At 55.4% G+C, this 27,365-nt stretch overlaps 1 protein-coding gene across 4 annotated transcripts in view; it reads left to right on the forward strand.

Annotated features, from left to right (window-relative positions):
• The window catches only part of TBC1D16 (TBC1 domain family member 16), a 73,317-nt gene that overhangs the window by 27,165 nt on the left and 18,787 nt on the right, over window positions 1-27,365 (forward strand). The window contains exon 1 of one of the 4 annotated variants that reach the window (XM_059147336.1): window positions 15,153-15,370. The exons of the other annotated variants lie outside the window; for them this stretch is intronic. The gene's annotated coding sequence lies outside the window, so the exon portion shown is untranslated. Of the gene's footprint in view, window positions 1-15,152; window positions 15,371-27,365 lie in introns of those variants that run through there. 4 annotated transcript variants of the gene reach the window in all.

Genomic DNA, 27,365 nt, shown 5'->3' on the forward strand with positions numbered 1-27,365 from the left:
GCGTGTGGACAGACAGAGGCTCCCAGCCTGTCCCCCACGGGTGGGAGCCCAGGACAAAGGTGGGTGTCACGTCTGAGAAGTTTCCCTGATGGTACTTGCAAGTGACAGTTCCCTGAGCTTCCAAGCCGCTAGCCGTGACACGCAGGGCCAGGGGCCAGCCCAGCACCCCAGGGAGGCCGCCAGCTCCGCCAGAAACACCCGAAGTGAAAGGGCGCGTTGTGTGCCCCCGGCTCCGGGGGGCCTGCAGAGAGCCCGCCTTGGGGGGCCCGGGCAGGCGTGTGAGGAGCGCGCTTCCCGGGCAGCCCCGGCTGGCGGGGGACAGGCGAGGCTGTGGGCACCCAGGGTCACTGGCCCGGTTGTCTGCAGAGCAGGCCGCCTGGGTGCCCGGTCCCGGCCGCAGGATCCGGTCTGTGGGGGACCTCAGGGCTGCGTGACTCCCCCCCCACCCCAGGAAGGACCGGGCTGACGCCGCCGCCCCCGAAACTCCATTTCCCCGGAGGTGGCGCTTCGTGTGCCCAGCAGATGGCAGGCTTCCTCCAGATCAGCCGGGTGTCCCCTGCCCGCGGCGCCGCCCTCCGCCTGGCCGGCCCCTCCCCCACGCCCCGCCCCGTCCTCCGCTGATGGCCCTGGGACCTCCTCACGGGGGACCCCCCTCCCCTTTGTGGCAGCCCTTCCTTGTTACGGCCCCCTCTGTCCCCCTCTGCCGGTTTGCTGAGCCCCTCCTCGGTGGCTGGGGACCGGCCAGCGCCTGCCAGTCACACAGGGGGCTGCGCGCTGTTGGGGAGGGAACTGGGGTGCGGACGCAAGCTCAGACCCAGGCTCAGCGGCCTCCACCCTGGGACCCCGTTCTGCCCTTCCCCGTGGCCTCTGTCTGCAGCCGCTCCCTTCTCACTGAGCTTGGCTCCTCCGGGTGCTGTTGGCAGAGTCGCCGACATGACCGCTCCCCAGCCCACATCACGCCAACCACGGCCTCCCCAGAGACCAGACAGGCTCTAAACGGGCTTGGCCTTGGCCCCAGAGCAGAGGCACCGGCTGCTGTTGGACCCAGGAGTGAGGTGCCCCCAAAGAATTGAAAGGAGGGGCTCGAACGGGTACGTGCACCCACGTTCGCAGCAGCGTTCCTCACGGTCGCCAGAAGGTGGGAGCCACCCGAGGTCCATCCGTGGATGGTGGATGAACTCATGTGGTCCGTCCACCCGGTGGGATGCTGGTCAGCCATAGGAAGGAAGGACATCCGGCCACCTGCCCCGTGGACGGACCCAGAGGACACCGCGCTCAGCGAGGTCAGCCGCTCGCAAAAGGGCAGATACCGGAGGGTTCCACTGACCCCCTGGAGTCGTCCTTTATAGAGACAGAGGGTTGAAGCCAAGGTTGCCAGGGTCTGGGGACGGGAAGGGGAAGGGGAAGTTAGTGTTGGATGGGGACAGAGTTTCAGTTTGAGACCACAGCGTTCTGGTGGTGATGGGTGCACAGCAGGGAGAAGGTGCTTAATGCTACTGACCGGTGCACTTAAAAATGACTAAAATGGTAAATTTTATGTTGTATTTGGCCGCAATAGAAGAAGGGACAGCAGGGCCACTGGGACGGTGAGAAGCCACGCGGGTGCCCGTCTCTCCAGCCTTTTGGGAACCAGGGTTTGCGATGAGATCCTGTAAGCTTGCGTGGGTTGTTGCCTTGGACTTCAGGCTCAGGGAGGTTGCAGGCTGCTGGCCGTGGGCTCTGGTGTGGCTCCGTCTGGAAGGAGAGCCTGGCACAGCCATTGGGGTGCCCTAGCCAGAGGGCTGATGGTAGCCCAGGCTCCCTCAACCCCAGGACTCCTCTGGCTGGTGGGACCCACCCTGGGAGACAGCCGCCAGCTCTCAACACGGCTTGTTCGGTCCCCATCAAAGCGGCTCAGAGTAAAACCAGAGCCGGGCCCAGGAAGCTGGTTCTTCCGGAAGACTCTCTCCGCCGGGCAGGAAGACCAGGAGGAAGCCAGAGCCTCGTCAGGATTAATTTAGGGGATCGATACCGCCTTCCTGTTTTCCAGAACTTTGAAAGATAGATTCTCCCCCGGTCTCCTGGACCCTGGGGAACTGAGCAGGCCCTTCTGGGCATAGGCACGGGGCCCCGCGGCAGAAGGGAGGTATCCGCAGGCCTGGGGCCGGCTCCCTAACATGACCACCACCCTCCCCAGGACCGTAGGAGGGTCCAGAAACGGCCGCCGCGTGGTGCAACCTCTGGGTCTGGCAGGTGTTCAAGTTCTATCATAACTTGCCCTGAAAAGGCCAGCGTCCTTGACCTCTCAGGGGCCCCTACGGAGGACCTCAGGCCGTCCCCGGGGCCCACGCCTGGCTCAGGGGCCGGCCTGGCTGGGAGCCCAACCCCGTGGTGACTCAGCACCTCTCGTCTCTGCCGTGCAGGGCCGTCCTGTGGACCGAGCCTGCTCAGACTCGCTCACAGGGGACCACGGGGCCTTTGAACAGTTCTGAACTCAGCAAAGGCCCTTAGCCTCGGAGCGTTTGGGGAGGGCAAAGACACGAGCCCTTATTAGGACTTTATGGCGGGCACAAAAGCCCGTGTCTTTTCACCCTTGAGCTCAACCAACACCACGCTTCACTGGGGGACTCTCTGTCACCCAGGCTCGGAACAGAAAGGTGGCTTGCTCAAGGCCACATTTCTAGAGAGGACAGAGCAGGCAGGGTCCCACACCCCTGCTCCCTAGACCAGTAGGGAACCAGTTAAGGAGGCTTTGGGCATTTTAACCACCTCCTGGGTGATGACCCATATGCGGTGGCCTGTCCCCGGCAGGGACTCAGCTCAGGCCACCTCTCCAGTTCTGTAATGGGCAAAATTTGTTCCTGGCTTCGGGGCTTTTCCACCAAGGGAAGATAGTGCTGCTGGTCAGGGTCTTAAGTCGCCCCCCACATCTGGGTGCCCTCGGGGCCCCCTGGAATCCCGTCAGCGAGTGAGATTGCCGGGTCAGTGCGCCTTGGCCTTTCAAAACACCAAGTTCGACTTTGTATGATGGATAGTAGAGAGACGTCCCACTGACCCCTCCGCGCCTTTTTTTTTTTTCCAATTTAAGAACATCCTTTGGGGAAATATTTTCTTTCTTTCCTGATTGAAAGGCTTCTTCTTGGCAGGACTGAGGGGTCTGGGTCCCCAGAAAGAGCCTGGCACGAGAGGGCAGCGGGGGTTGGGCTGCGGCAGCAACAGCCGGCCTGACGGGGACCGGGGAGTCACGGCCAAGCCCAGGGCGCTCAGCAGAACTGGCTAGGACAGGCTCCACTGTACTGAGCAGAATTTGGGCTTTGGTTTTTTGAGGCTTTAACCAACAAAACAAGCAGGGGGCCACTGAGTTTTGCTTTGCCGCTCATTGCCAATCAAGGGACCAATATCCCATGCATAGAACCTTCCAGAAAAATACCCTTCTCCCTGAAGTTAATGATTCGGGTTTAGTTCCCCCTGTGCTGGGATTGGTTCGTGGCATGGGATTTCGATTCACCAGGAGAAGCCCCGGCTGGTGGAGCAGGGCGCCCCCGAGCCTTGTCTGACCTTTGGGCATCTCCGTGGCCAGGATTCCCCTTCCCAGTCGTGCCCACCACGCCCCTTGGGAACATGCCTGCTGGAGCTGACTGTGGGTTTGGGTTCAACGCATCTGCATTGGACAAAGGGACACTATGTCCAGTTTGGGCAAATTGGCCACAGCCGTGGCTGCAGCCTGGAGACGGGTCCATCAGCTCGTGTGACCTCTCCAGCCAGGGCGGCTTTGTTTGAGGACTTTGGAAAGACCATACAAGACGGGGCAAATGCCCGCTTGCTGGGGAGCCCAGGGCTGGTGGCCAGGATAGCATCTCCCTGGCAGATTCGGGGAAAATCCTCAAAGTAAATAAATGGGACGATTTCTGCGTGGGTGCGATACCTTCCCCTCTTTCCTAATTCTTGTGCCTGGGGTGCGATCCCCAGGGCAAGTTCTGGTCCTTTTGTTACTGAAGGTCGGCATGGGCCTGGGCAGGAACAGGAAATACCGGCTTAAAACCCACACCTCTGCACATGTACACGAGCATGTACCCACGGCACAGCGCACGTGCAGGCGCCCGCAGACGCACGAGGCACAAAGAGCACACGTGCGCGTGTTCAGATGCACAGAGGCACACAGACATGCGTAGGCACACACAAGCCCATGACACGTCCACGCACACGTGTGCACACGTATGCATACTCCTGCGGCACACATTACGTACATGGGCACATGTGTGTGCACAGACGCACATACACGCAAACGCGGCGTTTCAGGGAGAAAGCTTGAACATACATCGTCTGAGGTTTAACAAAATATTCAGCGTCCTCCTGTTCTCTCCTTTTTAGTTTTTTCTTTGTTTTTGTTTTGTTTTGTTTTGTTTTGTTTTAAATCACTTTCAGAATGGCTGGACTAGTTTTCCCAAGTTTAAGATGTTCCCCTGCGTCTCTCCTATGGGACCGTGGCCTCACCCCCGGGGAGCCCACCCCGGGAGGCGCGGGGCTGGTCCTCGATCGCCAGGCACATTCCGGCTCCTTTTTATTCTCTTTTAAAAATAAACTCCTTAAAGAAGAGTTTGTTGCTCACGGGCACCCACACCGATGTTCTGGGACAATGCCCGGTGCCGGCTGGGGCTGGGGTCCTGACCTGGGAGGATGTCCGGGCTGGAGGCCAGGTTCTGCCTTGGGCGATGACACTGGCCACATCCCCATGGTGGACCTGGTCCTGTCCTTCTGTTGCCCGCATTAGAGATGCCCGGGCCCCGCTCACATCCAGAACCTTCTGCAGAAACAGAATATATTAAAAAAAAAAAATAAATAAATAAATAAAAAAAAAAAAAAAAAAAAAAGGGGCGCCTGGGTGGCTCAGTGGGTTAAGCCACTGCCTTCGGCTCGGGTCGTGATCTCAGGGTCCTGGGATCGAGTCCCGCATCGGGCTCTCTGCTCGGTGGGGAGCCTGCTTCTCTCTCTCTCTCTGCCTGCCTCTCCATCTACTTGTGATTTCTCTCTGTCAAATAAATAAATAAAATCTTTAAAAAAAAAAAAAAAAAAAGAAACAGAATATATCATGGGGGGCTTTGTTCCAAGGGCGCTGGGGGACAGCAGAGACCACAGGGCGAGAACGTGCCGCTGACTGCTAATCCAGATTGTCCTCTGGGTCGGGACCCATGCCGCCATGGCATCCCCAGCGCCCCCCGCCGCCGCCCCGTCCCCGCGCTGCCCTGCCTGCCCAGGGGAGAGCCTCGGACACCAGTCTGGCTGCAGGCTTCTCACTCCACCAGCGGTGACATGTCCCATGAAACTCGCAGAACACAGGGCTCAACTACACCCCTGCAGGGTCAGGATGGCTGAGCCTCTGCTCCTGGAGGGAAACCCCTGCTGGGGTTTTGGTTTCCAAGATTAAATCCATCCAGTCCCGGGGGTGGCCCTGCCCTTCAATAAGAGGCAAAGGATGGGGCGTCTCGGGCATCCTGGGGTGACAGCCTGCCCCCCCCCCCACCCCCGTTCATCCTCCTAAGCTTTGCCTTCCAGGATGGGACATGCCTTTGTCAGGGGAAGCCCATGTCCCCTTCTGTTCTGTCTCTGCCCGTGGAGGTCTTGGGGTAGGGAGACTCCACAAGGAAACCCTGCAAGTGGGGGCTCCTGAACCTGTCCTGGGGGCTGGGCCACCACCAGGGTGATGGGGGGATGCAGGACTGAGATGTTTGCTTTTTTTTTTTAAGTTTTTATTTATTTATTTGACAGACAGAGATCACAAGCAGGCAGAGAGGCTGGCGGGGGGCGGGGGTGGTGGGGGAAGCAGGCTCCCCGCTGAGCAGAGAGCCCGATGCGGGGCTCGATCCCAGGACCTCGGGATCATGACCTGAGCCGAAGGCAGAGGCTTTAACCCATGGAGCCCCGCAGATGCCCGAGATGTCTGCTCTTGAGCCCTGATTTGAAGCCATGTTGGTGCCCACCAGAAGCTTCCGTGTGGGTCGGACTTCTCTCCTGGAGGACGGCCTGGTTTACGAACCCAGCATAGATGGGCAATGGAGACCCTGCGCCCGGCACGTCCTAGAAAGACCAGGTCTGAGGCCAGGGACTAACATGGGCAGTGGCGTTTGACCCCCCGGTGGGCAGATGCCTCGGGGCCGTGAGGTAAGCTGCGCTGCCGCGATTTCTACGAGTGTTAATCAAACACTTTTATTTTCTGATTATCTCTCCGTTTGATGGATGGCAGACGCCAGCGCAGTCAAAATAGAAACAGACTCCAGTCAGAACATTTCACGGGAGAAATCAGCCGCTGCAGGGAGCAGAGCACGGCACCCCGTCTGCTGCCTGGCAGAGAGTTGCAGTGGGAAAAATTATTTTCCATAACCTTTTTGCTTTCTATTTAAATCAAGCTTCGCCAGGCAAGTCTGGCGGTAACAGAGGCTCCTAATTTGGTCCCCCTTGACCTCTGCGGCCGTGATTGGCAGTCCGCTGTCGGGCTGGAGGTTGTGCCTGGGAGGTGAGAGCCGGCAGAACAAATGTCCAGGACAGCCCCGCGTCCCCCGAGGACCCGGGCGGAGGGGGGAGTGTGCAATTAGAGAGGTCTTCACACAGAAAGTTAATTAGCTACTAAATAGCATTTAGCACAGTTTACGATGGGAAATGCGCGTCGGAGAGCAAATGGAGGAGGTCTCACCGGAGAGCGGCCGCCGCAGGGCGAGGGCAGTCCCGGCCGGCTGGCATCGCCCCTCCCCGGGGCCCACACGGCACCAGGGCCGCAGGGCTGGAACCGGCGCTGCCCGGGGCGGGCAGAGCGGGGGAGCAAGCATGGCCCACGAGAAGGACTGGGCGTGTCCCCAAGCACGGGCCCCTGTGAGACAGGACGGGCAGGGACTGTCCCCTGAGCAGCCCACCCGGCCTCGGCATGGCTCTCCCGCACCACCCCGCCCCTCCCCGCCTGCACACGGCTCTGCCTCCCTGTAGCAGCCAAGGCTTGAATGTGTCTCCGCTTGCTGGGGACTGCGTCTCTAGTGGGTTGAGTAGCGTTTCCCCCCAAATTCATGTCCACCCAAAACCTCGGATGCGACCTTACTCAGAGGGTCTTAGCCCACGTAAGGGTCGAGTCGAGTCCACATGGGGTGAGGGTGGGCACCGGGAGGAGTGTCTTTGTAAGAGACAGAAGAGGCCACAGACAGACCCCGGGGAGCAGGTCTTGTGAGGACAGAGTCAGCGGGCGGGAGGGAGGTGCGACAAGCCGAGGACGCGGAGGTGGCCACAGCCCCAAGACGCCGGGAGAGGCAAGGCAGGATTCTTCCTTCCTGCCTTCGGAGGGAGCGCGGGCCTCTGGACCCCTTGTTTTCCGGGTGCTGGCCTGCAGGGCCGCGAGAGTACACTCCCGTTGTCTTAAGGGCATCGAGTTGGCGGTGATCTGTTCCGGCAGCCCCAGGAAGCGGACAGTAGTACGCCTGGACCTTGTCCACGTCCTGAGGGGCCAGGAGGCCGATGTGGGTACCGGTGTCTGAAGGCAGAGAATGGCTTGGCGGGCGGGCTGAGTGGGAGCGGGGGGCCCAGAAAGGTGAGGCGGGGGCATCCGGACAGCCCGTTTTCCGTACGGCCCAAGTACTGGCTTGGGGCTGGTCGTTTGACCTTCACGCTTTATTTCGCTATTGAACCTACGGGTTGATGCTCAAGGTCAGTTTTTTGTGTGCAGAGGGTAGGTTTTTACTTTGTTTGGGTTTTCTGTTTGTTTGTTTGGGTTTCTTTGCCCTTGATGTTTTTCGGGATTTGGAGGGATTTTGTTTTCTTTCGTAATTATAAAAGTCACACGTGCTTGCCAAAGTGATTTCGGAAGAGGGGGGAGAGCTTGCCTAGGACCGGCCGCCCAGCGCGGTGGCCCTCGGTGACACTGGTGTGTTTCCTCCTGCCTTTATTTCTTGTCCGTGTGTGTGCGACGCCTGCCTTACCTCACAGAGTCACGCACATGCTATTTGGAAAATCTGGTTTCTTGACTTAAGAAAAATAATTTAAAATCCTGTTATATGGGATACGTGCAAAAAGCACTTGGGACATGTGTGAAGGTGCAGCATTATAGAATGAGCCCCGTCTTCCCGCAGCCGCGTGGACCGGAGCCCCTGGGGTCTCCTGCGGTGTCTGGAAGGAGCCGCCTTGGGACGCGGAGTGCGTGGTCTCCTTGCTCCTCCGCGGGGGGCTGTCCACGTAGGTGCGCCGCTGCCGACAGCATCCCCTGCCGTGCGTCTGGTTTTGAGCGTTACAAAAAGCCGCCGTCCTCTGCAGTCCCGTGTGACCCAGCTCTGCATCTCGGTCATGCCTGTGGTCGTCTGTATGGACGGCAGTGCTGGCCTCCAGGCTTTGCCTGTCTCTGGTCGCCCACATGTCCATCCCCGTCTGGTTTGTCTTTGGGGTTTTTCTCCAGGAACAGCGCTGTCCTGGCAGTTCCGCGTCCGTCCGCGGCGTGGGGAGCAGACCCCTGGTGGGGGCACACGCGGCCTCACACCATGCGATGTGCCCGCGGTCTTCCCCCGCGGTGGGCCCGCCGTGCTCCCGCCCCAGGACGGCACGGGCTCCGTCCTGCTGTTTCCACCTCCTCCCGGCTCCGCGTCTCCTTAACGGCAGTAATTTTTAACGCCTGCACAAGACCCTTTGGGGTAGATGTGCGACACTTCCCTCCACCGAACGCCTCTACGGACGTTCCCTTGTCTCTGGCGCTCCGGGGTCCTGCGAGAAACGCGTCCGGACTCCGCGCGCCAGCGGCTCCCGGGAACAGACTCGGAGGGGAGCACTTTCAGCTCTCGGGACGCGGGACACCTTGCCCGCTGCTGCTTCACAGGCCTGAGCCTTGGTGGGGGGACAAACCGACAGGTGTGTGTGCCACGCACACGTGCACACAGCCTCCGTGTCTCTTTGTGTGTACGCACAAGGTTGAATACAGACACGTGTGTGCACACAGGCGTGTGCCCTGAAAGGCCCTGTGGTATTATTTATCTTTCCAGAAAAAAAAAAAAGAGGAAGACGTCCCAAGTCTTTGTCTATAGAGACTGTCTGCATGCGCGGCGCCCGGAGCCGTCCTCAGGAAGAGGTGTGGTGAGCGCCGTGTGGAGGGGACAAAGGCCTCCTGCAGGGTGACGGAAAACGTCCGGCTGAACACGATGCCGACTGCGTGACCCTGTTTGCTCCAGCGTGTCTGTGTGCCGTGCGTGTGCCCCGGAGTGCCCCCCGCCCCACTGGCTTTCCGTGCAGGCGCAGGATTGGCTCTGGGCTGGGGCTGGTGAGGGAACGGGAAACCTCATGATTTTGCTCTACGCGCGTCTGAGTGTCTGAATTTGTAGCAAGCACATTCCTCTTGGCATGAAAGGATTCTCGGAGGACTCGGGATCTGTCGGTTCACTGTGCCTCAGGCAGGAGGAGACCCCGCTTGACGGCCGACCTCCTAGCATCGCTTTCCCCCTGTTTGGAAATAGCTCCAGCGCCGGTGAAGGCGCTAAAAGCCGCGTTCACTGGCGTTCCTGGGTGACGGACGCCTTCGAGTGGGTTTCTGTGGGCTTATGCGCGTCGTTTCTTCTCTGAAAGGACATTGGCCCAGTTTCTCCTGGGGTCTCTGTGGTTTTTATGGAAGAACACATCACAGAGCCAATGCGCTTAGCCCTTGCGGGGAGGTCCCCCAAACCTCCTCGCGAACCCTTTTGGAAGAGTTTTCGGGGAGACCGGGAGGCCGCAGGAGACCGTCTGGGGTCTGCACGCATGGCGTCCCCGCGTCTCTACCCCTCGCACCCTCCGCCCCACTTCGGAGGGCGCGGGGCGCTGCGGCCGGCGGGCGGAGGGTGCCCCCAGCCCCCACGACCGGCCTTTCCAAGCTCCCCGGGTCCGTGAATAGACATTTCGCTCTAAGAATACTCTGTCGGCCGATGTCCCGATGCCAGTTTGCCTTAAACACCCTCCGCCCCGCCAAACAGTGGCTCGGGGCCAGGAACCGGGCCCAGGGGATGAGGAACCGGAGAGGAGTGGGGGGCGTCGTCGGGAAGGCGGGAGGAACCAAAGACAAGATTGGTGCCGACGTCAGCCGCGGCGAGGGGCTGGGTGCGAAGTTCAGGTTTGCGGCGTCCACCTCGGGGCCGGGATTTCCGTGATGGTAAACAGCAGCCCTACCGAAGGAGGCCGTGATTTTATTGGTGGTTACCGTGACTTGCTGGTTCCGGTGGGGTGCGGTCGAGTCCCCGGGGCACCGTTCTGCGTGTGGGGCACGGCGTGTTTTGGCCCCGCAGCCCGGGCGGCTGTCTCTGCCGCAGGGGCTCCCGGACGTGGTTTACACCAACCTCGGATGTGGGAAGGAGACGCGGGGAGTGGCACCGAGCCTGAGCTCCGCATCCAGAATGTTCCGGCCTCAAGCTCCGCTCTTCCTCCCCCCCTGGTTGTTTCTCAGTGGGTCCCTTCATGCCCCGGGCCTCGGTGCCCATGTAGGAAAGCGAGTTGGTTGGCCTCGTGGTCTTTGAGGCACTTCTGTGACCCCGGGCTCCTTCTCTGGACAAGCTGGCCTCCAGACACCCCCGATCAATCCCCCATAAACCTCCTCCGCTGGTCTTGCCACTTTGGGAAAGGTGTTCCAGCCCGCCAGGCGGAGCTCGCTGACACATAGGGTGGTCAAGGAGTCCTTGCCGTGAAGCCCAGAGAGAAGATGAATTTGGGCTGAAAGCCTGAAAAAAAAGGAGTTCATGAAATTTAATCAGATGCCTAAGGGGAACACCTAAATTTAGTCAAATTATTATTAGTATTCATTCCATTTTTAAATCGCCTAGAGGAACATCACCGAAAATGTCGGGAAACCACCAGCCTGGGTGGTGAGGCCTCGGTTTCTGCAGAGCCGGGGGCTGGGGTGTGGCGGGGCACCACAGGGGTCCCTAGAAACCACACGCCTGCCGCCGGTGGCGCCCTGGCCTGGAGCTAGAGGGTCTAGGCTGGGGAGACCAGGGGACCACGGGGTCAGGCACGCCTGAGGGTTTCCTGTGTTTGGTGTAGTACAGGACCCACAGTGAATCACTTGTTGACCTCATCAGCCCCAGGCTGTGGTTCCCGGAGCGCCCATGCACGGCGTCAAGGACGACCCCACCCAGAGTCTGCTCCTTGTTACTTGGCGACTTGGTCGGCCCGTTACTTCGTCTGGGCTCTTCCTCTGCTGCTTCTGAGTCTGGGGCGGGCTTCCTGGTGCGTGGGAGAAGTTCCCAGAACAGGTGTACAAAGGACACCGGGGCCCCTTCCTTCCTGCTCCTGCTAAGACTTAAGACCTGTGTGATCTGGGGCCCAGCAGATTGGAAGCGGGGGTTTCTAGGGCTGGTGACCCATGCCAGGCATTTTTTGAAAGGTTTTATTTATTTATCTGAGAGAGTGAGAGCAAGCAGGACAGAGAGGGAGAGAGAATCATAAGCAGGCTGGGCACTGGACACAGAGCTGGACGTGCGGCTCGATCCCATCACCGTGAGCTCATGACCTGAACTGGAATCAGGAATCGGACAGATAACTGACTGAGCCCCCCAGGCACACCCCCCCGAATTCCAGACATTTTTGCAGAAAAATGACACGAGGCCAATGTAGTACCTGTTTATTGCACTGCAGAACCTGCGGGGTAAGGAGCCGCGCTTCCTGCCGCCCCCGGACACGTGGTGCTGCTCCGGCCTCTCCGGCCTCCCCCAGCATCACATTGTTGGTGTTGGCTTGGGGTCCCAGCTTTGTCCTGAAGGGGTCCCAAGGCTGGCAGGTTAGCTGGGCTGGGCCTGCGGGTGCCCACCCCATCCCCCAAGGCTGGGAGCTGGGTCCCGCCACAGGTGCACATCCACTGCCTTTCTCTGCCAGCCCAGGGGTCTTGCCAGCGTGGCCCCGGAGCCTGGCCTCTGCCAGGGTCGGGCTCTTGCCAGATCTGTGTCCCTCCTTCTTTTCCTCGGGCATGCACAGCTTCCCAGGTGTGACCACGAGCGGGCTGAGGGCACACAGCTCACGTGCGCACTTGGCTCTGGAACGCTCTCATTTGCTCTCCTGTGCTAATTCCTGTAAAATCCGGGAGGGGGAAAAAAATGTGTATCTCTGCTTTTCGTTCTTTTGGGGGTCAGAGAGATCTGCTTCCTCTTCCTGTCTCGGTCAAGTCTGATTCGAGGATGGAGTCGGCCAGGAATGAAGCGGAGCACCAGGTCCTCAAACGCCTGGTTTGGGAGCAGCCGGGCGTGGTCTCCAGACTGCCGGGGCTATTAATTATTCTGCCTTATTTATTAGATGTACCCAGCGTCCCTTAGCCTCCAAGCGTATCTGCAAATGCCTTAAGGGAAAGAGAACAACACATGATGGCTGCCGTCCGTGTCTCCAGCCCGTCGTGAATAATACCGCATAACGACGTTAAGTGGGGACGGCCCCGCGCGCTGTCCCGCGCACACCCCGAGTCTACCTGTGTGACAGCCTAATGCATCAGACACGGGGAAATCAGGAACTCGTGAAAGCCGCCGGGCCGTTTAAATGGCATTTTTCTTAATTCTGCTTAGAAATCGGATGGCGTCTTTCTATTGAACTCAGGCAAAAATGCAAACATGGCCAGCCCAGCCCTGCTCCCCCCCGGCCGGCGGCAGAGAAGAAGCAAGGCCTGGCCTGGTTATCTTTTCCTAAATTGTGTTGGTAATAAACCTGAATAATGGGCCGGTTCCCTTCCTCCCTGTGATTTACGCCTTTCATAATTAGCCCTGCACGCTCACGTGATGTCAGGGACAGAGAGACGGAGGTAGTCGCCAGGCTGAGACGCTGCCCTCCTGGCTCGGAGCAGCGCCTGACCTGTGATTTATGCCCCGCTCGGCCTGTCGTTCCTTGGCCTGCGGCTCCCCTGTCCCTCTAGGCGGGAGAGCCAGATTGGCCGCGGCAAGTTCTAGAGACCAGAGCCGCAGACCGCCGGGCCTCCGCTCTGAAAATCTGCAATCACATCAGAAACGACTCTCTTAGCCCTGGGGGACGGGTCCCTGGGGTGCTCTGGGGCAGCGAGGTCTCCGGAAAGCTTGTCAGGCTCCCACGGGCGGTGCAAGGGGCCGGTCACCCAGGCCTCGTGCCCTGGCTGGCCGTTGGGGAGGTGACACCGACTGTCCTCCCTGTGCCCCGCCCGGCTGGGCTCTGCCAGCACACCCCCGCGCGGGCCCCACGGCTGCGCGGTCAGCGGAAACCAGACAGAGCGCAGCGCCGCGGCTGGATTGATCGCACGCTGTCTGTGTGCGTGCGTGTGTGTTTGTGCGCACGTGTGTGTGGTGTCAATTACGGCGGACGTGCCTTCGGTTTTGCTTGGAATAGTCAGCTTAGTGCGCCTTCTAGAAACGGCCAGAGCCTGAGAGCCTGACGGGGTCTCGGTTCTCGGGGTCCAGCCGCTGTGTGCTCCGTCGCTCTGACGCACAGAGGGGGAGGAGGAGGCCGGCGGGGACGCCTCCTTTGTCACCTGTCCACATCCTCCCTCATGCTGGGCCCTGCTGGGCACAGACACCGTCCCTGCTGGGAGCCAGGACACGTCCCAGGGAGGCGCACGTGCCGAGAAGGGACTCGGGGAAGGGCCGAGGACTCCGGGAAGGCGAGTCCCTGTCAGGGGAGTCAGAGACCCCTTGGGCCGGCCTCTCCTCCGGACACAGCCCTGGCGACCCCACCCCCACCCCCAGTCCGGGTACAGGAAAAGGGGACAGAAAGGTCTCCGTCCGAAGACCCCAAGCCTCCCCGGAGGGCTTGGCGGGGCTCCCTGGAGAGAGGAGAGGTGTGCAGAGGGGCGCGCATGCAGAGGCCGAGGGCTGGGGGCAGCGGGGGCCGGGCATGGCCAGCACTCTGGAGCCCAGATCGGGAAGGCGTCGATACAGGGTTGCAGGGCCCATGTAGGGCAGAGGGCGGAGGGCGTCCTGCCTGGACCGCAGACAGCGGGCCCGGCAGCCGCACTGAAGAGCGGACGGAATGGCAGTGTCCACGCAGCCCTGCACCGCAGTCTCCCCCAGCCCGCTTTACAGATGAGGGGACCGAGGCCAACCCAGGGTTGGTCCCAGGCCCGCCGGGCGCTGTACTGGCAAGAGGGAGGCCTTCCCCTCAGCTTGTCCTTGGCTGGAAGAACTTCGGCATGCCCCACACGTGCCTGGTGCACTCACTCACGCCCTGTGAACACACTTGTGTGCGACGCCGTGTTGGCCGCACTTTGGGTCGGCCCCGCTGAAAGCCGCACGCGAGAATCACGGGATGCTTGACCTATGATGGAGGGTGCGTCTTCTGCGGCGGATCGCGGCGGCCTGGAGCAGGGGCTAGGACTCCCTGGCCTCGGTTTCCAAATCTGAGAAGTGGGTGTGCCCATGACGCAGCAGGAGGGTCCTGGGTAGCTCTTTAGAACCAAGACCGCTGAGTTTCTGTCAGTGATTTTACCTCCTTCTCTTGGCTTTGTCTGGGAAGGAAGAGCTGGGATGCGGGAGGTCGCGGGTTGTCCTGGGCGCGGGGCAGCATGCGGGGGTGCCCAGCACCGTGGGGCCGGCAGCCAGTGCCCGCCAGCCAGCGGCTCTCACTGCGCGGTGTCCCCACACCCTGACTGGGACAGGCAGACGCTGGGAGGGCCAGGACGAGCGTCCCCGTGACCCAGAGAGGCCTGTGCCACCCTGGAACCCAGGGGCTCTGCTAGGCAGACCCCGTGACAGTCCCGCCCTGCGCCGTGGTCCTTTCCCAGAAACTGCGTGTGTGCTTGGGGCAGCGGGGACGTGGTCCCTGGGCTGCCGGCGCAGGTTTGGGGCTGTTGGCTGTGGCCTGGGGTGTCTGCGGGCTTGTGCCACGGGTGGAGCTGCCCGGCCGGGCGAGCAGGAACCCGCTGGAGGCCAGGTCCCTGGCTCCCCTCGCTGCCAGCTGGCACCCAGTGCGGGGCGGGCGTGGCTGGCACTGCCACCCGGCCGATGGCAGAACCTCAGAGCCGGTGGTTCCGTCTCCCGCGAAGCCCGAAGGCGGGCTTTCTTCACACGGCCTTTACCAAATCCGAAGGGAGAGTTGAGCAAAACCTGCTTTCCCAGAACCCGAAGCCCTGCCGGGAGGGAGGGGGGAGGGGAAGCCGTGCAGACCGCAGCGGGGGGTGGGGTGTCTCCTGGGTGTTTGGGGGCCCTGCCAGGAGCGAGCCCCTTCTCTCTCTCAGGGCCACCGCCGGCACGGGGACAGCGCGAACTAAAGCGGTGGCCTTTTTCCACGGTCTTCCCGCCCCACCCCTGCTCAGCGGAGGGACCTGGGCCAAGCAAGGGAGGGGACACGGACACACTTTGAAAGCAGGACGGCCAGCCTTCTACCCACTTTCTGAATGTTCCCGAACGGGTTTCACAAACGCGTCATCATCCGCAGGGTGAGGCAAAGCAGCTGCTGGACAGCCCAGGTGAGCAGAGCTGCCCCAGCCCCGCCCGGCTCTTTGCCGGGCTCCAGGCTCCCCCAGGCTGCCCCAGGCTCCCCCAGGCTCCCCCAGGTTCCCCCAGGGTCCCCGGCCGCCGGGCCCCGCAGCCCATCTGGGCGTGCGTCCTGCAGACTCGAGCAGGAAAGATAGGAAAGGCCGGAAGATACACGTCAGCTGAGGGCAACAGAGGCTCCAGAGCAGTAACCTGTTTCCTCCCCTCCCCCCCCTCCACCTCCTCCTCCTGCTTCGCCTGCCCCTCCCCCACCTCTGCCTCCTAAAATACACGTGACAGGGGCATCTGGGTGGTGCCGTTGGTTTTGCCTCTGGCTCTTGGTTTCCGCTCAGGTCCTGATCTCAGGGTCGTGGGGTCGAGCCCCTTGCTGGGCTCTGTACTGGGCGCGGTGACTGCGGATTCTCCCTCTCCCTCTGCCCCTCCCACTCATGCCCTCTCTCTCTCCCAAGGAAAGAAATAAATCTTTTTAAAAACACCCATGAGGTACCTTGAACCTCTGTAACCGAGTTCGAGTGAGCCACTGACACTGTCCTGCGGCCACCGCTGTCCACCTCCAGAACGTCATCTTCCCAAACCGAAGCTCCGTCCCCATTAAACGCTGACTTCCACTTCCCCCTCCGCCAGCCCCCACCCCCACCAATTTTTCTGTTTCTAGGAATTTGACTCCTCTGGGGACCTCACAGGAAGGGGATCCCGCACTCTTTGTCCTTGGGTGAACGCCTCAGGGTCCTCAAGGTCTATCCTTGTTAAGGACCTCAAGGTCCTTCCTTTCTAAGAACCAGTAATATTCCGTTGCGTGGATGGACCACGTTGAGTGTATCCACATTTGCTTGAGATCTCGCCTTCAGATCTTTGGGGCAACCCGTTTCTAAATCCAATGCCGGGGTCCTTCTCGGAGGGACTCTGACCTGCCCTTCTGGCTTTCTTCTCTTCCCGCACATGTCCTGCACCTGGTCAGGCTCTGCCCTTCCCCCGGAGACCCCCCCAAGACCAGCCAGCTTGTCCCCCCTCCCCGGCCCCGCTGCTCCCAGCACTGTTCTGCGCCTCCCGGAGCCGTGCACGGTCTGTGCCATGCCCCGGCCCCTGTGCGCAGCTGAGATCTCCTACGAGCTCCCCGTCTGCCCGTGGGCAGGGCCCCTTCCTCAAGTCTCCTTGAGTAAAACTGAGTGTCGCAGAGAAGAGCCATCGACTGGACTGCAGCAGGTCAGGCCGAATGGGAGATAAAGGCTATCTGATAAAGGCTATCTGTCCTCTTTTAAATGTGCCATTATCCCAAAATGACATGAACAGTGCCCTTCAGCTGTATGTAGGCACGTGCGCGGGGCTCGGGAGGCACTGCCAAACCGCCCAGGACAACTTCTTGGGGGGTATGGGGGCGGGGCGGGGAGGCGTCGGGAAGGGCACGTCCACTGCCAACTCTGCACGATTTTTATAAAATTTCGAACCACAAGAGTGAATTTATTTATTGCTTGCAAATTTTAAGCAATAAAAGACTTACAGGGAATGTCTTTTCATGTAAAATTATTTGCAATATGAGATCATTTCCGTGCCCACGCTGGGAGGGAAGTTAAACTCAACAAGGTGAGGGCACACAGATTTCGGGTTCCGGGGCAGTGCGGGTTCGCAGCAGGACAGGTCCAAGGACTGCTGGCTTTTCCAGCATCTTTTGCTTATTTCATGTACTTATTCTCCATGGGCTGTCTGTGCTGCTGGCTCTTCCCCCTCCCCCCATCTGGGGCCTCGCCGAGACCCCAAGACCCCTGCTCTGGAGTGGCAGCCCCCAGCCCCCCTGCCCTCCTGCTTTCGGGCTCACGGCCCCCAGAACAGCCCCCGACACAGCTCCTTGCTGTGTTTGCCACCACGCTCTCCACCAGCTCGAAGCCCCCCACGACAGGGGCTGCACCTAGCTGCCCCCAGCACCGGGGAAGGGGTGCCCACAAAGAAATTAGTGTTGAATAAATGAATATTTTTTGAGGTCATGCCTGGGTGCATGACCCTTTGCTGGGAGACGTACAGAGTGGATCAGGCTGGGGAGAACGGGGACCTGGTGGCTTCATCTTATCGCGCTACCGGTGAAACAACACAGAAGTCACCCTTCAAAGCACACCACCTGCTGGCGTTTCATACGTCCACGAGGTTGTGCCACCCTTGCCACCAAGGGCAGAGTATCCCCATCACCCCACAAAGGAACCCCGTCCCACTGCAATTAATCAACCCCCTTCTCTCGGCCTCTGGCAGCCACAAATCTTTGTCTCTACAGCGTAACAGGCTCTGGGTATTTCATCCACACGGATCATGCCTTGTGTGACTGGCTTGTCTCTGTGTTTTCAAGGTTCACCTGCGTTGGCGCGGACGTCTGTGCCTCGTTCTTCCCTGTGACTGAGTAACCGCCTGTCCTGTGGACGGACCCAGTCAGGGGATGGACCTCTGGGTCACTCCCTGTCCGGGGCTGTTATGGGCGATGTTGCTGGGTAATCTGCCCACGTCGTGTGGACGTATGTTTTCAGTTTTTGGAGTATGTGTCCAGAAGCAGGACTGCTGGGCGACAACTCCGTGTTTAGGTTCCGAGGCACGGCAGACCGTTGCCCACGGGGGCTCTGGTGCCTCCGGGTCCTCCTCAACGCTTAAGGTCATGCATCTTTCTGGTTCTGGCCGTCCTCGTGGCTGCCAGCTGGTCCCTCGTGATGGTTTTGATTTGCATTTCCCCGACGCCTCGTGATGCTGGGTGTCGCTTCATGTGCGTGTTGGCCGTGCGTTTGGCTCTGCTGGAGAGACGTCTGCTCAGACAGACCCATGTTTAAGCCGAGTCTCTTCATGGTTGAATTCTGCGTGTTTTTGTGTATCCTGGGCTCGAGTGCCCGTCAGACACTTTCTCCTAGCCTGCAGGTTATCTTTTCACGTGCTTGATGGTTTCCTTTGAAGCGTTAAAAACTTTTCATGTTTACGAAGTCTGAAGTATCTGTCCTTGGTTGCATGTACTTTCAAGTTCGTATTGAAGAAGTCGTGATCTGCTCCAAGGCCATGAGGATCTGTGCCTCTTTTCTTTTCTTTTTTTTTAAGATTTTTATTTATTTATTTACTTGACAGAGAGAGAGGTCACAAGTAGGCAGAGAGGCAGAGAGAGGAGGAAGCAGGCTCCCTGCGGAGCAGAGAGCCTGATGCGGGACTCGATCCCAGGACCCTGAGATCATGACCTGAGCCGAAGGCAGAGGCTTAACCCACTGAGCCACCCAGGCGCCCCTGTGCCTTTTTCTTATAAGAGTTTTAGAGCTGCAGCACTTAGCTTCAGGCCTCTGGTCCATTTTGAGTTACCGTTTGTAAATGGTGTGAGGTAGGGGTCCAATTTAATTCTTTTGCCCATAAATGTCCAGTTGTCCCAATACCATTTGTTAAAAAAAAAAAAACAAACAACGAACTATTCTTTCCTCCGCTGAGGTGTGTTGACCTTGCTGGAAACCAGCTGATCGGACACAGATGGGTTTCCCTTCCGGACTCTCCACTGATCGCTATGTCTATGCTTCCAACAGCATCACTCAGTCTCAATGACTGTAGCTTTGTAGTAAGTTATTTTGATTTTTTTTTTAGAGAGAGTGTGTGTGTGTGTGCAAGATGGGAGGAGGGAAGGGGCAGAGAGAGCGGGTGAGGGAATTTGACACTGGCTCCACACCCAGCCCAGAGGCTGACATGGGGCTCTGTCTCGCCACCCTGAGATCGCGACCTGAGCTGAAATCAAAAGTCTGGACTGAGCCACCCGGGTATCTCTGTAAGTTTTTGAATTGGGAAGCACGAGCCCTCCCAACCCCCAACTCTGTTCCTCTTCCTCAATGTCGTTTTGGCTGTTCTGGGCCCGCAGCATTTCCATATGTGTGTCAGGATAGGCCCGTACACTTGCAGGACTTGGATCGGTTGTGCTGGATCTGAGGATCAATGTGGGGAGCGCTGCCGTCTCAACAATACGAGGTTTTCCGGCCCATGAATGCGGGATCACTTTCTGTTACTCAGGTCTTCTCTAATTTGTCTCAGCAACGGTTTTGTGGTTTTTAGGGTACAAGTCTTGTACTTTGTGTGTGTGTGTGTGTGTGTGTGTTGTAAATGAGATCATTTTCTTAATTTCACTTTAGACTGTTTATTGCTGTTGCATAGAAATACAATTAATTTGATTTTTTTTTAATTTTTAAATTTATTTTCAGCATAACAGTATTCATTGTTTTTGTACCACACCCAGTGCTCCATGCAATCCGTGCCCTCTGTAATACCCACCACCTGGAATTAATTTGTTTTTAATTGCTCTTGCGGGGAGAGTCTGGGTGGCTCAGTGGGTTGAGCCTCTGCCTTCGGCTCAGGTCATGATCTTAGGGTCCTGGGATCAAGTCCCACATCGGGCTCTCTGCTCAGCGGGGAACCTGCTTCCCTCTCTCTCTCTCTGCCTGCCTCTCTGCCTACTTGTGATCTCTGTCTGTCAAATAAATAAGTAAAATCTTAAAAAAAATTGACCTTGCATCCTGCAACTTTGTGGGATTCGTGCATTAGTTCTAATAGGTTTCATGTGGGGGCATTGGAATTCCTAAGAATAGTCCATGTACGAGATTAGGTCGTCTGTGAATAGAGATACTTTTACTCCTTTCCTTCCAATCTGGACGCCTTTTATCTCTCTTCTTGCCTAATTGCCCTGAGTGGAACCTCCACGGCAGCAATGACTAGAAGAGGAGGGAGTGGACATCCTGTGTTGTTCCCGGTTGCAGGGGGAGGCTTTCAGTGTTTCATCACTGAGTATAATGTTGGCTCTGGGTTTTTCATCGTTGCCTTTTATCAGTTTGAGGAAGTTCCCTTCTATTTTTAGTTGGCTACATGTTTCGTCATGAAAAGGTGTTGGATTTTTGTCAAATGTTTTCTGTGCTGCTATTGAGATCGTGTGATTTTTGTCTTTTATTCGGTTAATCTGGCGTATTACACCGATGGCTCTTCCTATGTTGAACCACCTTTGATTCCTGGCATAAGTCCCCCTTGGTCATGGTGCATAATCCTTTTTAAACATTGTTGAATTGGGTTGGCTAGTATTTGTTGAGAATTTCGTGCCTGTATTCATAAGGAGTGTTCAGAAGGGCCTAGAATGCTACGTTCTTGGGACGTTTTTGTCTGGTTTGAGCATCAGCAAGTGGCTTTACGCAAAGTCAAAGACAAAACACACCTAAGAGATTGATAAACTTCGAAGGATTTCCCGAGAGACAAGGGAAGCCTGCCTATATCGCCCACTGGCGCATGGCAGGAGCTCTGCCCAGGCGCTTCTCCAGGGACCCGGAGAAAGCAGCCTGGATGAAACGGCATCAAAGTGAGGAGCCTCGGAGAGTGAGAGGAAGAGGCAGAGCAGGCGCCTCCAGGGAGGGACCCTGTGAGCAAATGCCCGGAGAGCGGACCTCCCAGGGTGGAAAGACAGAGAGTGGGTTGAGTAACGTCCCCCAAATTCATGTCCACCTTCAACCTCTGAATATGATCTTATTTGGAAATCAGGTCTTTGCAGATGTAATTAGTCAAGAGGAGATCATTCTGGATTAGGGTGGGCCCTGACCCCATGGCCGGTGTCCTTACAACAAGAGAAAACAGAGATGGATCCCCCACACGTGGAGGGGGAAAGGCCACATGATGGCGGAGGCAGAGATCCGGGTGATGGATCTACCGGTCGGAGACAGGCAAGGACTGCCGCTGCCACCAGCCGCTGAGAGGCAAGGAGGGGTCCTCTCCGGACCTTCAGAGGGAGCACGGCCCTGCTGACGCCTTGATTTCGGACTTCCGGCCTCCGGAACTGTGAGGGAGACTCTCGTGTGGTTTTAAGCCTCGCAGGGTGGTGATTTGTAGCAGCCACCGCAGGAAGCCGCGCAGTGGGACACGAGAGCACGTGCCAGGCTAAGGACTGGGCTCCGCGGGCGGACAGTTTCCCAGCCTGGGGCGGAGGGGCGGTGTGGACGGAGTTTAGCGGCATCCTTTAAGAGATGCCTTTCGGGCGCCTGGGTGGCTCCGTTGGTTGGACGACTGCCTGCGGCTCAGGTCATGATCCCGGAGTCCCGGGATCGAGTCCCACATCAGGCTCCCAGCTCATGGGGAGTCTGCTTCACTCTCTGACCTTCTCCTTGCTCATGCTCTCTCTCACTGCCTCTCTCTCAAGTAAATAAATAAAATCTTTAAAAAAAAAAAAGAAGAGATGCCTTTTAAAACAGAGTTTTGTTTTCCTTTGTATCTTCCATTTTGTTCTTCTGAATCACCCCAACTCATGTGGGAAGTCACCGGCCGCAGGCGTCAGGAGCTTGAGGTTAGCTCTCGGCACACGCGGCCGTCCGTCCCTGCTCAGCCACGTTCCGTCTGTGCAACGTCCGCACATCGTTCCTGGCCTCGGTCTCCTCAGCTATAAAACGGCGTCAGTAATACCCCCTTCCATTAGCACCTGGGAAGCCACTGGGAGATGGTAACCCCGACGATGTTCGGTTAGTTACACCGACTTTTCCCCTTCATGAAATTATCCTTATTGGCTTTTCAGTATAAAAACCATTAATAGGGGCGCCTGGGTGGCTCAGTGGGTTAAGCCGCTGCCTTCGGCTCAGGTCATGATCTCAGGGTCCTGGGATCGAGTCCTGCATCGGGCTCTCTGCTCCGCAGGGAGCCTGCTTCCCTCTCTCTCTCTCTGTCTGCCTCTCCATCTACTTGTGATTTCTCTGTCAAATAAATAAATAAAATCTTTAAAAAAAAAAAAATTAAAAAAAAAAACAAACCATTAATAGGCTTTTTGTTTAAAAACAAAAAAAGTGGGGCACCTGGGTGGCTTGGTTGGTTGGGCGACTGCCTTCGGCTCAGGTCGTGGTCCTGGAGTCCTGCATCGGGCTCCCTGTTCTCCCGCGGACCTCTCTCGTGTTCTCTCTCTCGCTCTCTCAAATAAATAAATAAATAAATAAATGATCTTATTTTAAAAATAAATAAATAAAATAAAAACCACAAAGGCTATAAGTATACAAGATTAGCTTATTATTTCCAGTTATCAAAATGACTCAGTATTACTTTTGGAAATTTATGAAATAAAAAGCACGATAAAAAATGTATAATCCTGCCATCTGGACATGATCATTCTGATCATTTGGGGGCCAGTTTCCACTTCAATAATATATTGCGTCGATACAAAGTATCAATAACTGTATCTTATTTATAAAACCGTCTGTTCCAGTTCACATCCTACGTGCTTCACGTCACGTGACAGTGAGCACTACCCTCTTTCTTTAAAAACTTCTATAAAATGTTCTATCGGGGCACCAGGTGGCTCAGTGGGTTAAGCCTCTGCCTTCAGCTCAGGTCGTGATCCCAGGGTCCTGGGATCGAGTCCCGCATCGGGCTCTCTGCTCAGCGGGGAGCCTGCTTCCTCCTCTCTCTGCCTGCCTCTCTGCCTACTTGTGATCTCTGTCTGTCAAATAAATAAAATATTAAAAATAAAAAGAACTCCACACTCTGATTTTTAAAATATATATATATATATATTAAAAGAAAAGAAAAGAAAAGGAAAAAACCAAAATCTTTAAAATAGTATCCTGTTGTTAGAAATTCAGTATTAGCCCTGAGTTGAATATTGGTGGGATTTTTAAATTTATTGAAGTATAATTTATGTATATTAAGTTGTATACATTTGAAGTGTACAGTTGCTGAGATTGCACACACACACACACGCACACGCATGTGCACACACAGGCACACCAATAAAACCATCGCCACAATCGAGTTAATGAACTTCCCCATCACCCCCAGATGTTCCTTGTGTCCCTTTGTAATCCATCCCTTCCTCCAGCCCCTGCCCCCAAAAATGACTCTGCAGCTTCTGTCACGGTGGACGGGTTTGCATTTCCTAGAATCGTACATAACCGGAGTCACACAGTGGGTGCTCTTTCTCCCGTCTGGGGTCCTTCTCGCTCGTGACGATTTGGCGACGTGACCGCGTTGTTGTGTGGAGAGTTCCTTCATTTCTGTCGCCGAGTCCTAGTCCACTGGGGGTCTAGACCCTCGCTCGTTGATTCATTCACCTGCCGGGTCTTCTCAGTTCCTGGCTGCTCTGGGCGCTTACACGAAGTCTTGCCTGCGGACGGAGGTTTTTACATGTCTTGGTAACTACCTGGGAACGGAATGCCCAGGTCGTCGGGTGGGTGTCGAACTTTTAAAGAACCCGCCGCACAGCTTTCCAAAGTGCTTGTCCCGCGCGGCCCTCCCCGCCCGCCCTGTGTGTGAGCGTCCCGGGGGCTTCCAGTCCTCGCCGGCAGTCGGAGTGGTCGTGGTCAGTCCCGTTCCTTCTAGCAGGTGTGTGGGCGTATCTCACTGTGGTTTTCATTTTCGTTTCCCTGATCACTAATGATGCTGAATATCTTTTCATATAACCTTCTGAGTCTAGCTTTTTTCCACGCAGTACATTTGGGATTCACCCTCTTACGTGGTCATGTTTGTTCCTTGTCACTGCTGACTCGTATCCTTTGTGGGGGCGTACCATTGCCTGTGGAGCCGTTAACCCATGGAAAGACCTGTCTGCTGACTCTGGGTTTTGCAGTTGTGAGTAAAACTGCGCTAAGCATGCACACACAGACTTTTCTACAAGCGTTGTTCATTTCCCTTGGATAAAGACCTAGGAGAAGGATTGCTGAGTCGTATGGTAAATGTGTGTTTCCAAGGTGGCTTTCTCGTCGGCCATCCCGCCGGCCATGTGCGAGGCTGATGGCTCTGCGTCCGGCCGGCGGTCTCTACTACCGTTTCTCCGTTGTGCTTTGATCTTTCTCGAAGGTGTGTTGTCCTTGCTGTGACATTATGGTTTCTATTTACATTTCTCTCCTGGCCAACCATGTCACCAGGCGCCTGGCTGGCTCCGTGGGGAAACCTTGTAACTCTCGATCTTAGAGTCAGGAGTCTGAGCCCCAGGTTGGGTATACAGGTTACTTAAATAAATGAAACGTTCAAAAAGTGACCAGGGATGTCAGGTACCTTTTCATTCGCTTATCTGCCTCCTTTATTGGTAAGTGTCTTCACGTCACGTGCCTATTTCTAAAATAAAACGATTCACATCATCCCCCCGTTTTTAAATTGTGTTTGTTTTCTCATTACTCTGAAGTGTCTCTGATCCTTTATCAGAGAAGGTGTTTTGCAAGCATCGTTTCTCAGTCTGTGGCTCGTCTTATTTCCTTAGCAGTGTCTTTCGAAGAGCAGACACTTTTCATTTTAGTAATGTCTTATTTATCAATTTTTTTCTTTTATGGATCCTGCCTTGGTATCCTATCCAAACAGTCTATGACTAACTCTAACATTGAGTTTTAGGAGCTTCTCAGATATAGGCTGGGCATCTGTTTTATTGGGCATGTGTGTTGTGAATATCTTCTCCCAGGCTGTGGCTTACATTTCTATTTTCTTCAATGGTGAATTTTTGAAGCAAAGAGGTTTTTTTTTTTTCCAGTTTATTAGTATTTCTTTGATGGCTTATGCTTTTTGTGTTCTAAGAAACCTTGGCCTCGTCTAAGGTGGCCAAGTCATCTTTTATGGATTCTTCTGTCAGTTTTTTAGTTTTAGGTATCACTGGGGCGCCTGGGGGACTCCGTTGGTCAAGCCTCTGCCTTCGGCTCGGGTCATGATCCTGGGTCCTGGGATCAAGCCCCACGTCGGGCTCCCTGCTTGTGGGAAGCCTGCTTCTCCCTCTCCCACCTCCCCTGCTTGTGCTCCCTCTCTCGCTGTCTCTCATTGTCAAATGAATAAATAAAATCTTTTTAAAAATGTAGGTATCACATCTGGGTCTGGGACCCGTTTTGAGTTAATATTTGTGTCTGACATGAAGGAAGGGGGGATGTTAATATTTTTTCAGACAGCTATCCAGTTGATCTAACATTTTGTGGAAGAACTGTCCTTTCTCCATGGATTGCGTCTTTGTCCATAATCAAGTGATCTTACATGTCTATTTCTGGACTCTCTACTCTGTGCCATTGCTCTGAAAGTCCTTGTTTTCACCAGTGCCAGACTGCCTTGATTACTATAGGTTTATAATCAGCCTCAAAATCAGATACGTCCTTCAACTTTCATCTTTTTTTTTTTGTGATTACTTTGGTTTTTCTAAGTCTTTTGCATTTCCATATGAATTTTAGAGTCAGTTGGTCAATTTCTACCTCCCCACCCAAAGGACCCGATTGGAATTGTGTTGAATCAATAGATTGATTTGATGAGATTACCGGCTTAATAATATTAACTATCTCAATCCATGGACATGGTATATCTTTCCATTTATTTACATTTCCTTTATTTCTCTCAGCAAGATTTGTCTTTTTCAGTGTAGAGTATCAAATGTCATTGGCTAGACTTATTCTGAAGTATTTTATATAGAGGTTTTTTGGAGGGGGCGCTATAAAAGGAATTTTTTATTATAATTGCCAATTGTCTGTTGCTAAGTTTTTAAGAATGCAATTAACTTGTCTACATTAACCTTTTATAAAGATTTTATTTATTTTTCTTGACAGACAGAAATCACAAGTAGGCAGAGAGGCAGGCAGAGAGAAAGGAGGAAGCAGGCTCCCCGCTGAGCAGGGAGCCCGATGTGGGGCTCGATCCCAGGACCCTGGGATCATGACCTGAGCCGAAGGCAGAGGCTTTAACCCACTGAGCCACCCAGGCGCCCCTACATTAACCTTTTATCCTGCAATCTTGCTAAATTTACTTCTTAGTTCTATTAGTCGTCTTGTAAATTTCAAGGGTTTTTTTTTCACATAAAGAATTATGTCATCTGCACGCAGAAACAGTTTTACTTCTTCTTTTTGATCTTCATACCTTTAGTTTCTTTTCTTGCCTTAGGCAGAGGCTAGAGCCCCCAGTGCCATACTGAACAGAAGGGATGAAAACAGACGTGCTAACCTTGTCCTGACCACGGGGGAAACGATCCAGTCTCTAGTCATCGAGTATGATGTCAACTGTAAAATGTACCTAGATGACCTTTATCAACTTGAGGAGGTTCCCTCGTATGCCTACGTTGCTGATGGTTTTTGTGATGAATAAGTGTTGGATTTTTGCCAAATGATTTTTCTGTATTTATTCTTTTTTTGTGGGGGCGTCTCTGGTTGTTTTCTTAGGATCAATATCTACAGATGAAGGCAAAGGGTCAAAATGTATAAATATTTTTAAGGCTTTAGCATCCTGTTTCTAAATTGCCAGAAAGAGAAATTTGACCCATATACAGCACCTCCCCACCCCTGCCTGTGTACGAGTGTCTGTTTTCCCAAAACCTTACCTACACCACATTTTGTGGGTTTTGGTTGTTGCCAATTTCATGGACCTTGACCTCCCCCCAGATAGTATCTTCTTTTATTTGCATTAGTTCGTTACCCTGCACATGGAGATTTTACTGGTTATTGTATTTATTCTCTGGTGAGTTGTTTTTTTCTTGTCCTTTTGCCACTTTTCTGTTGGACTTTCTTTTGTTTTGGTTTAGTTTACACACATTTTTACCTATTAAAACTATGACTCCTTGTCGTGTGTGTGTGTGTGTGTGTGTGTGTGTATCTCCTTAGGCTTCTTCTTCTTCTTTATTTTTTTTTTTTAAGATTTTATTTATTTATTTAATAGACAGAGATCACAGGCAGGCAGAGAGGCAGGCAGAGAGAGAGAGGAGGAAGCAGGCTCCCTGCTAAGCAGAGAGCCCGATGCGGGACTCCATCCTAGGACCCTGAGACCATGACCCGAGCCGAAGGCAGAGGCTTCAACCCACTGAGCCACCCAGACGCCCCTCCTTAGGCTTCCTCTTATTTTGTTTTGTTTTGTTTTGTTTTAAGGGATATTATTTTTCAGAGCAATTTTAGGTTCATACAAAAGTCGAGAGGAAGCTAGAGTGACCTCCTAGACACCTCTTGCTTTGGCAGGTGCACAGCCTCCCTCGCTGTCAGCCCCCCACCCCACAGGGTGCATTTGTTACAACTGATAAACCCA

The sequence above is a fragment of the Mustela lutreola genome, chromosome 15, assembly GCF_030435805.1.
Source record: "Mustela lutreola isolate mMusLut2 chromosome 15, mMusLut2.pri, whole genome shotgun sequence".
NCBI lineage: Eukaryota > Metazoa > Chordata > Mammalia > Carnivora > Mustelidae > Mustela > Mustela lutreola.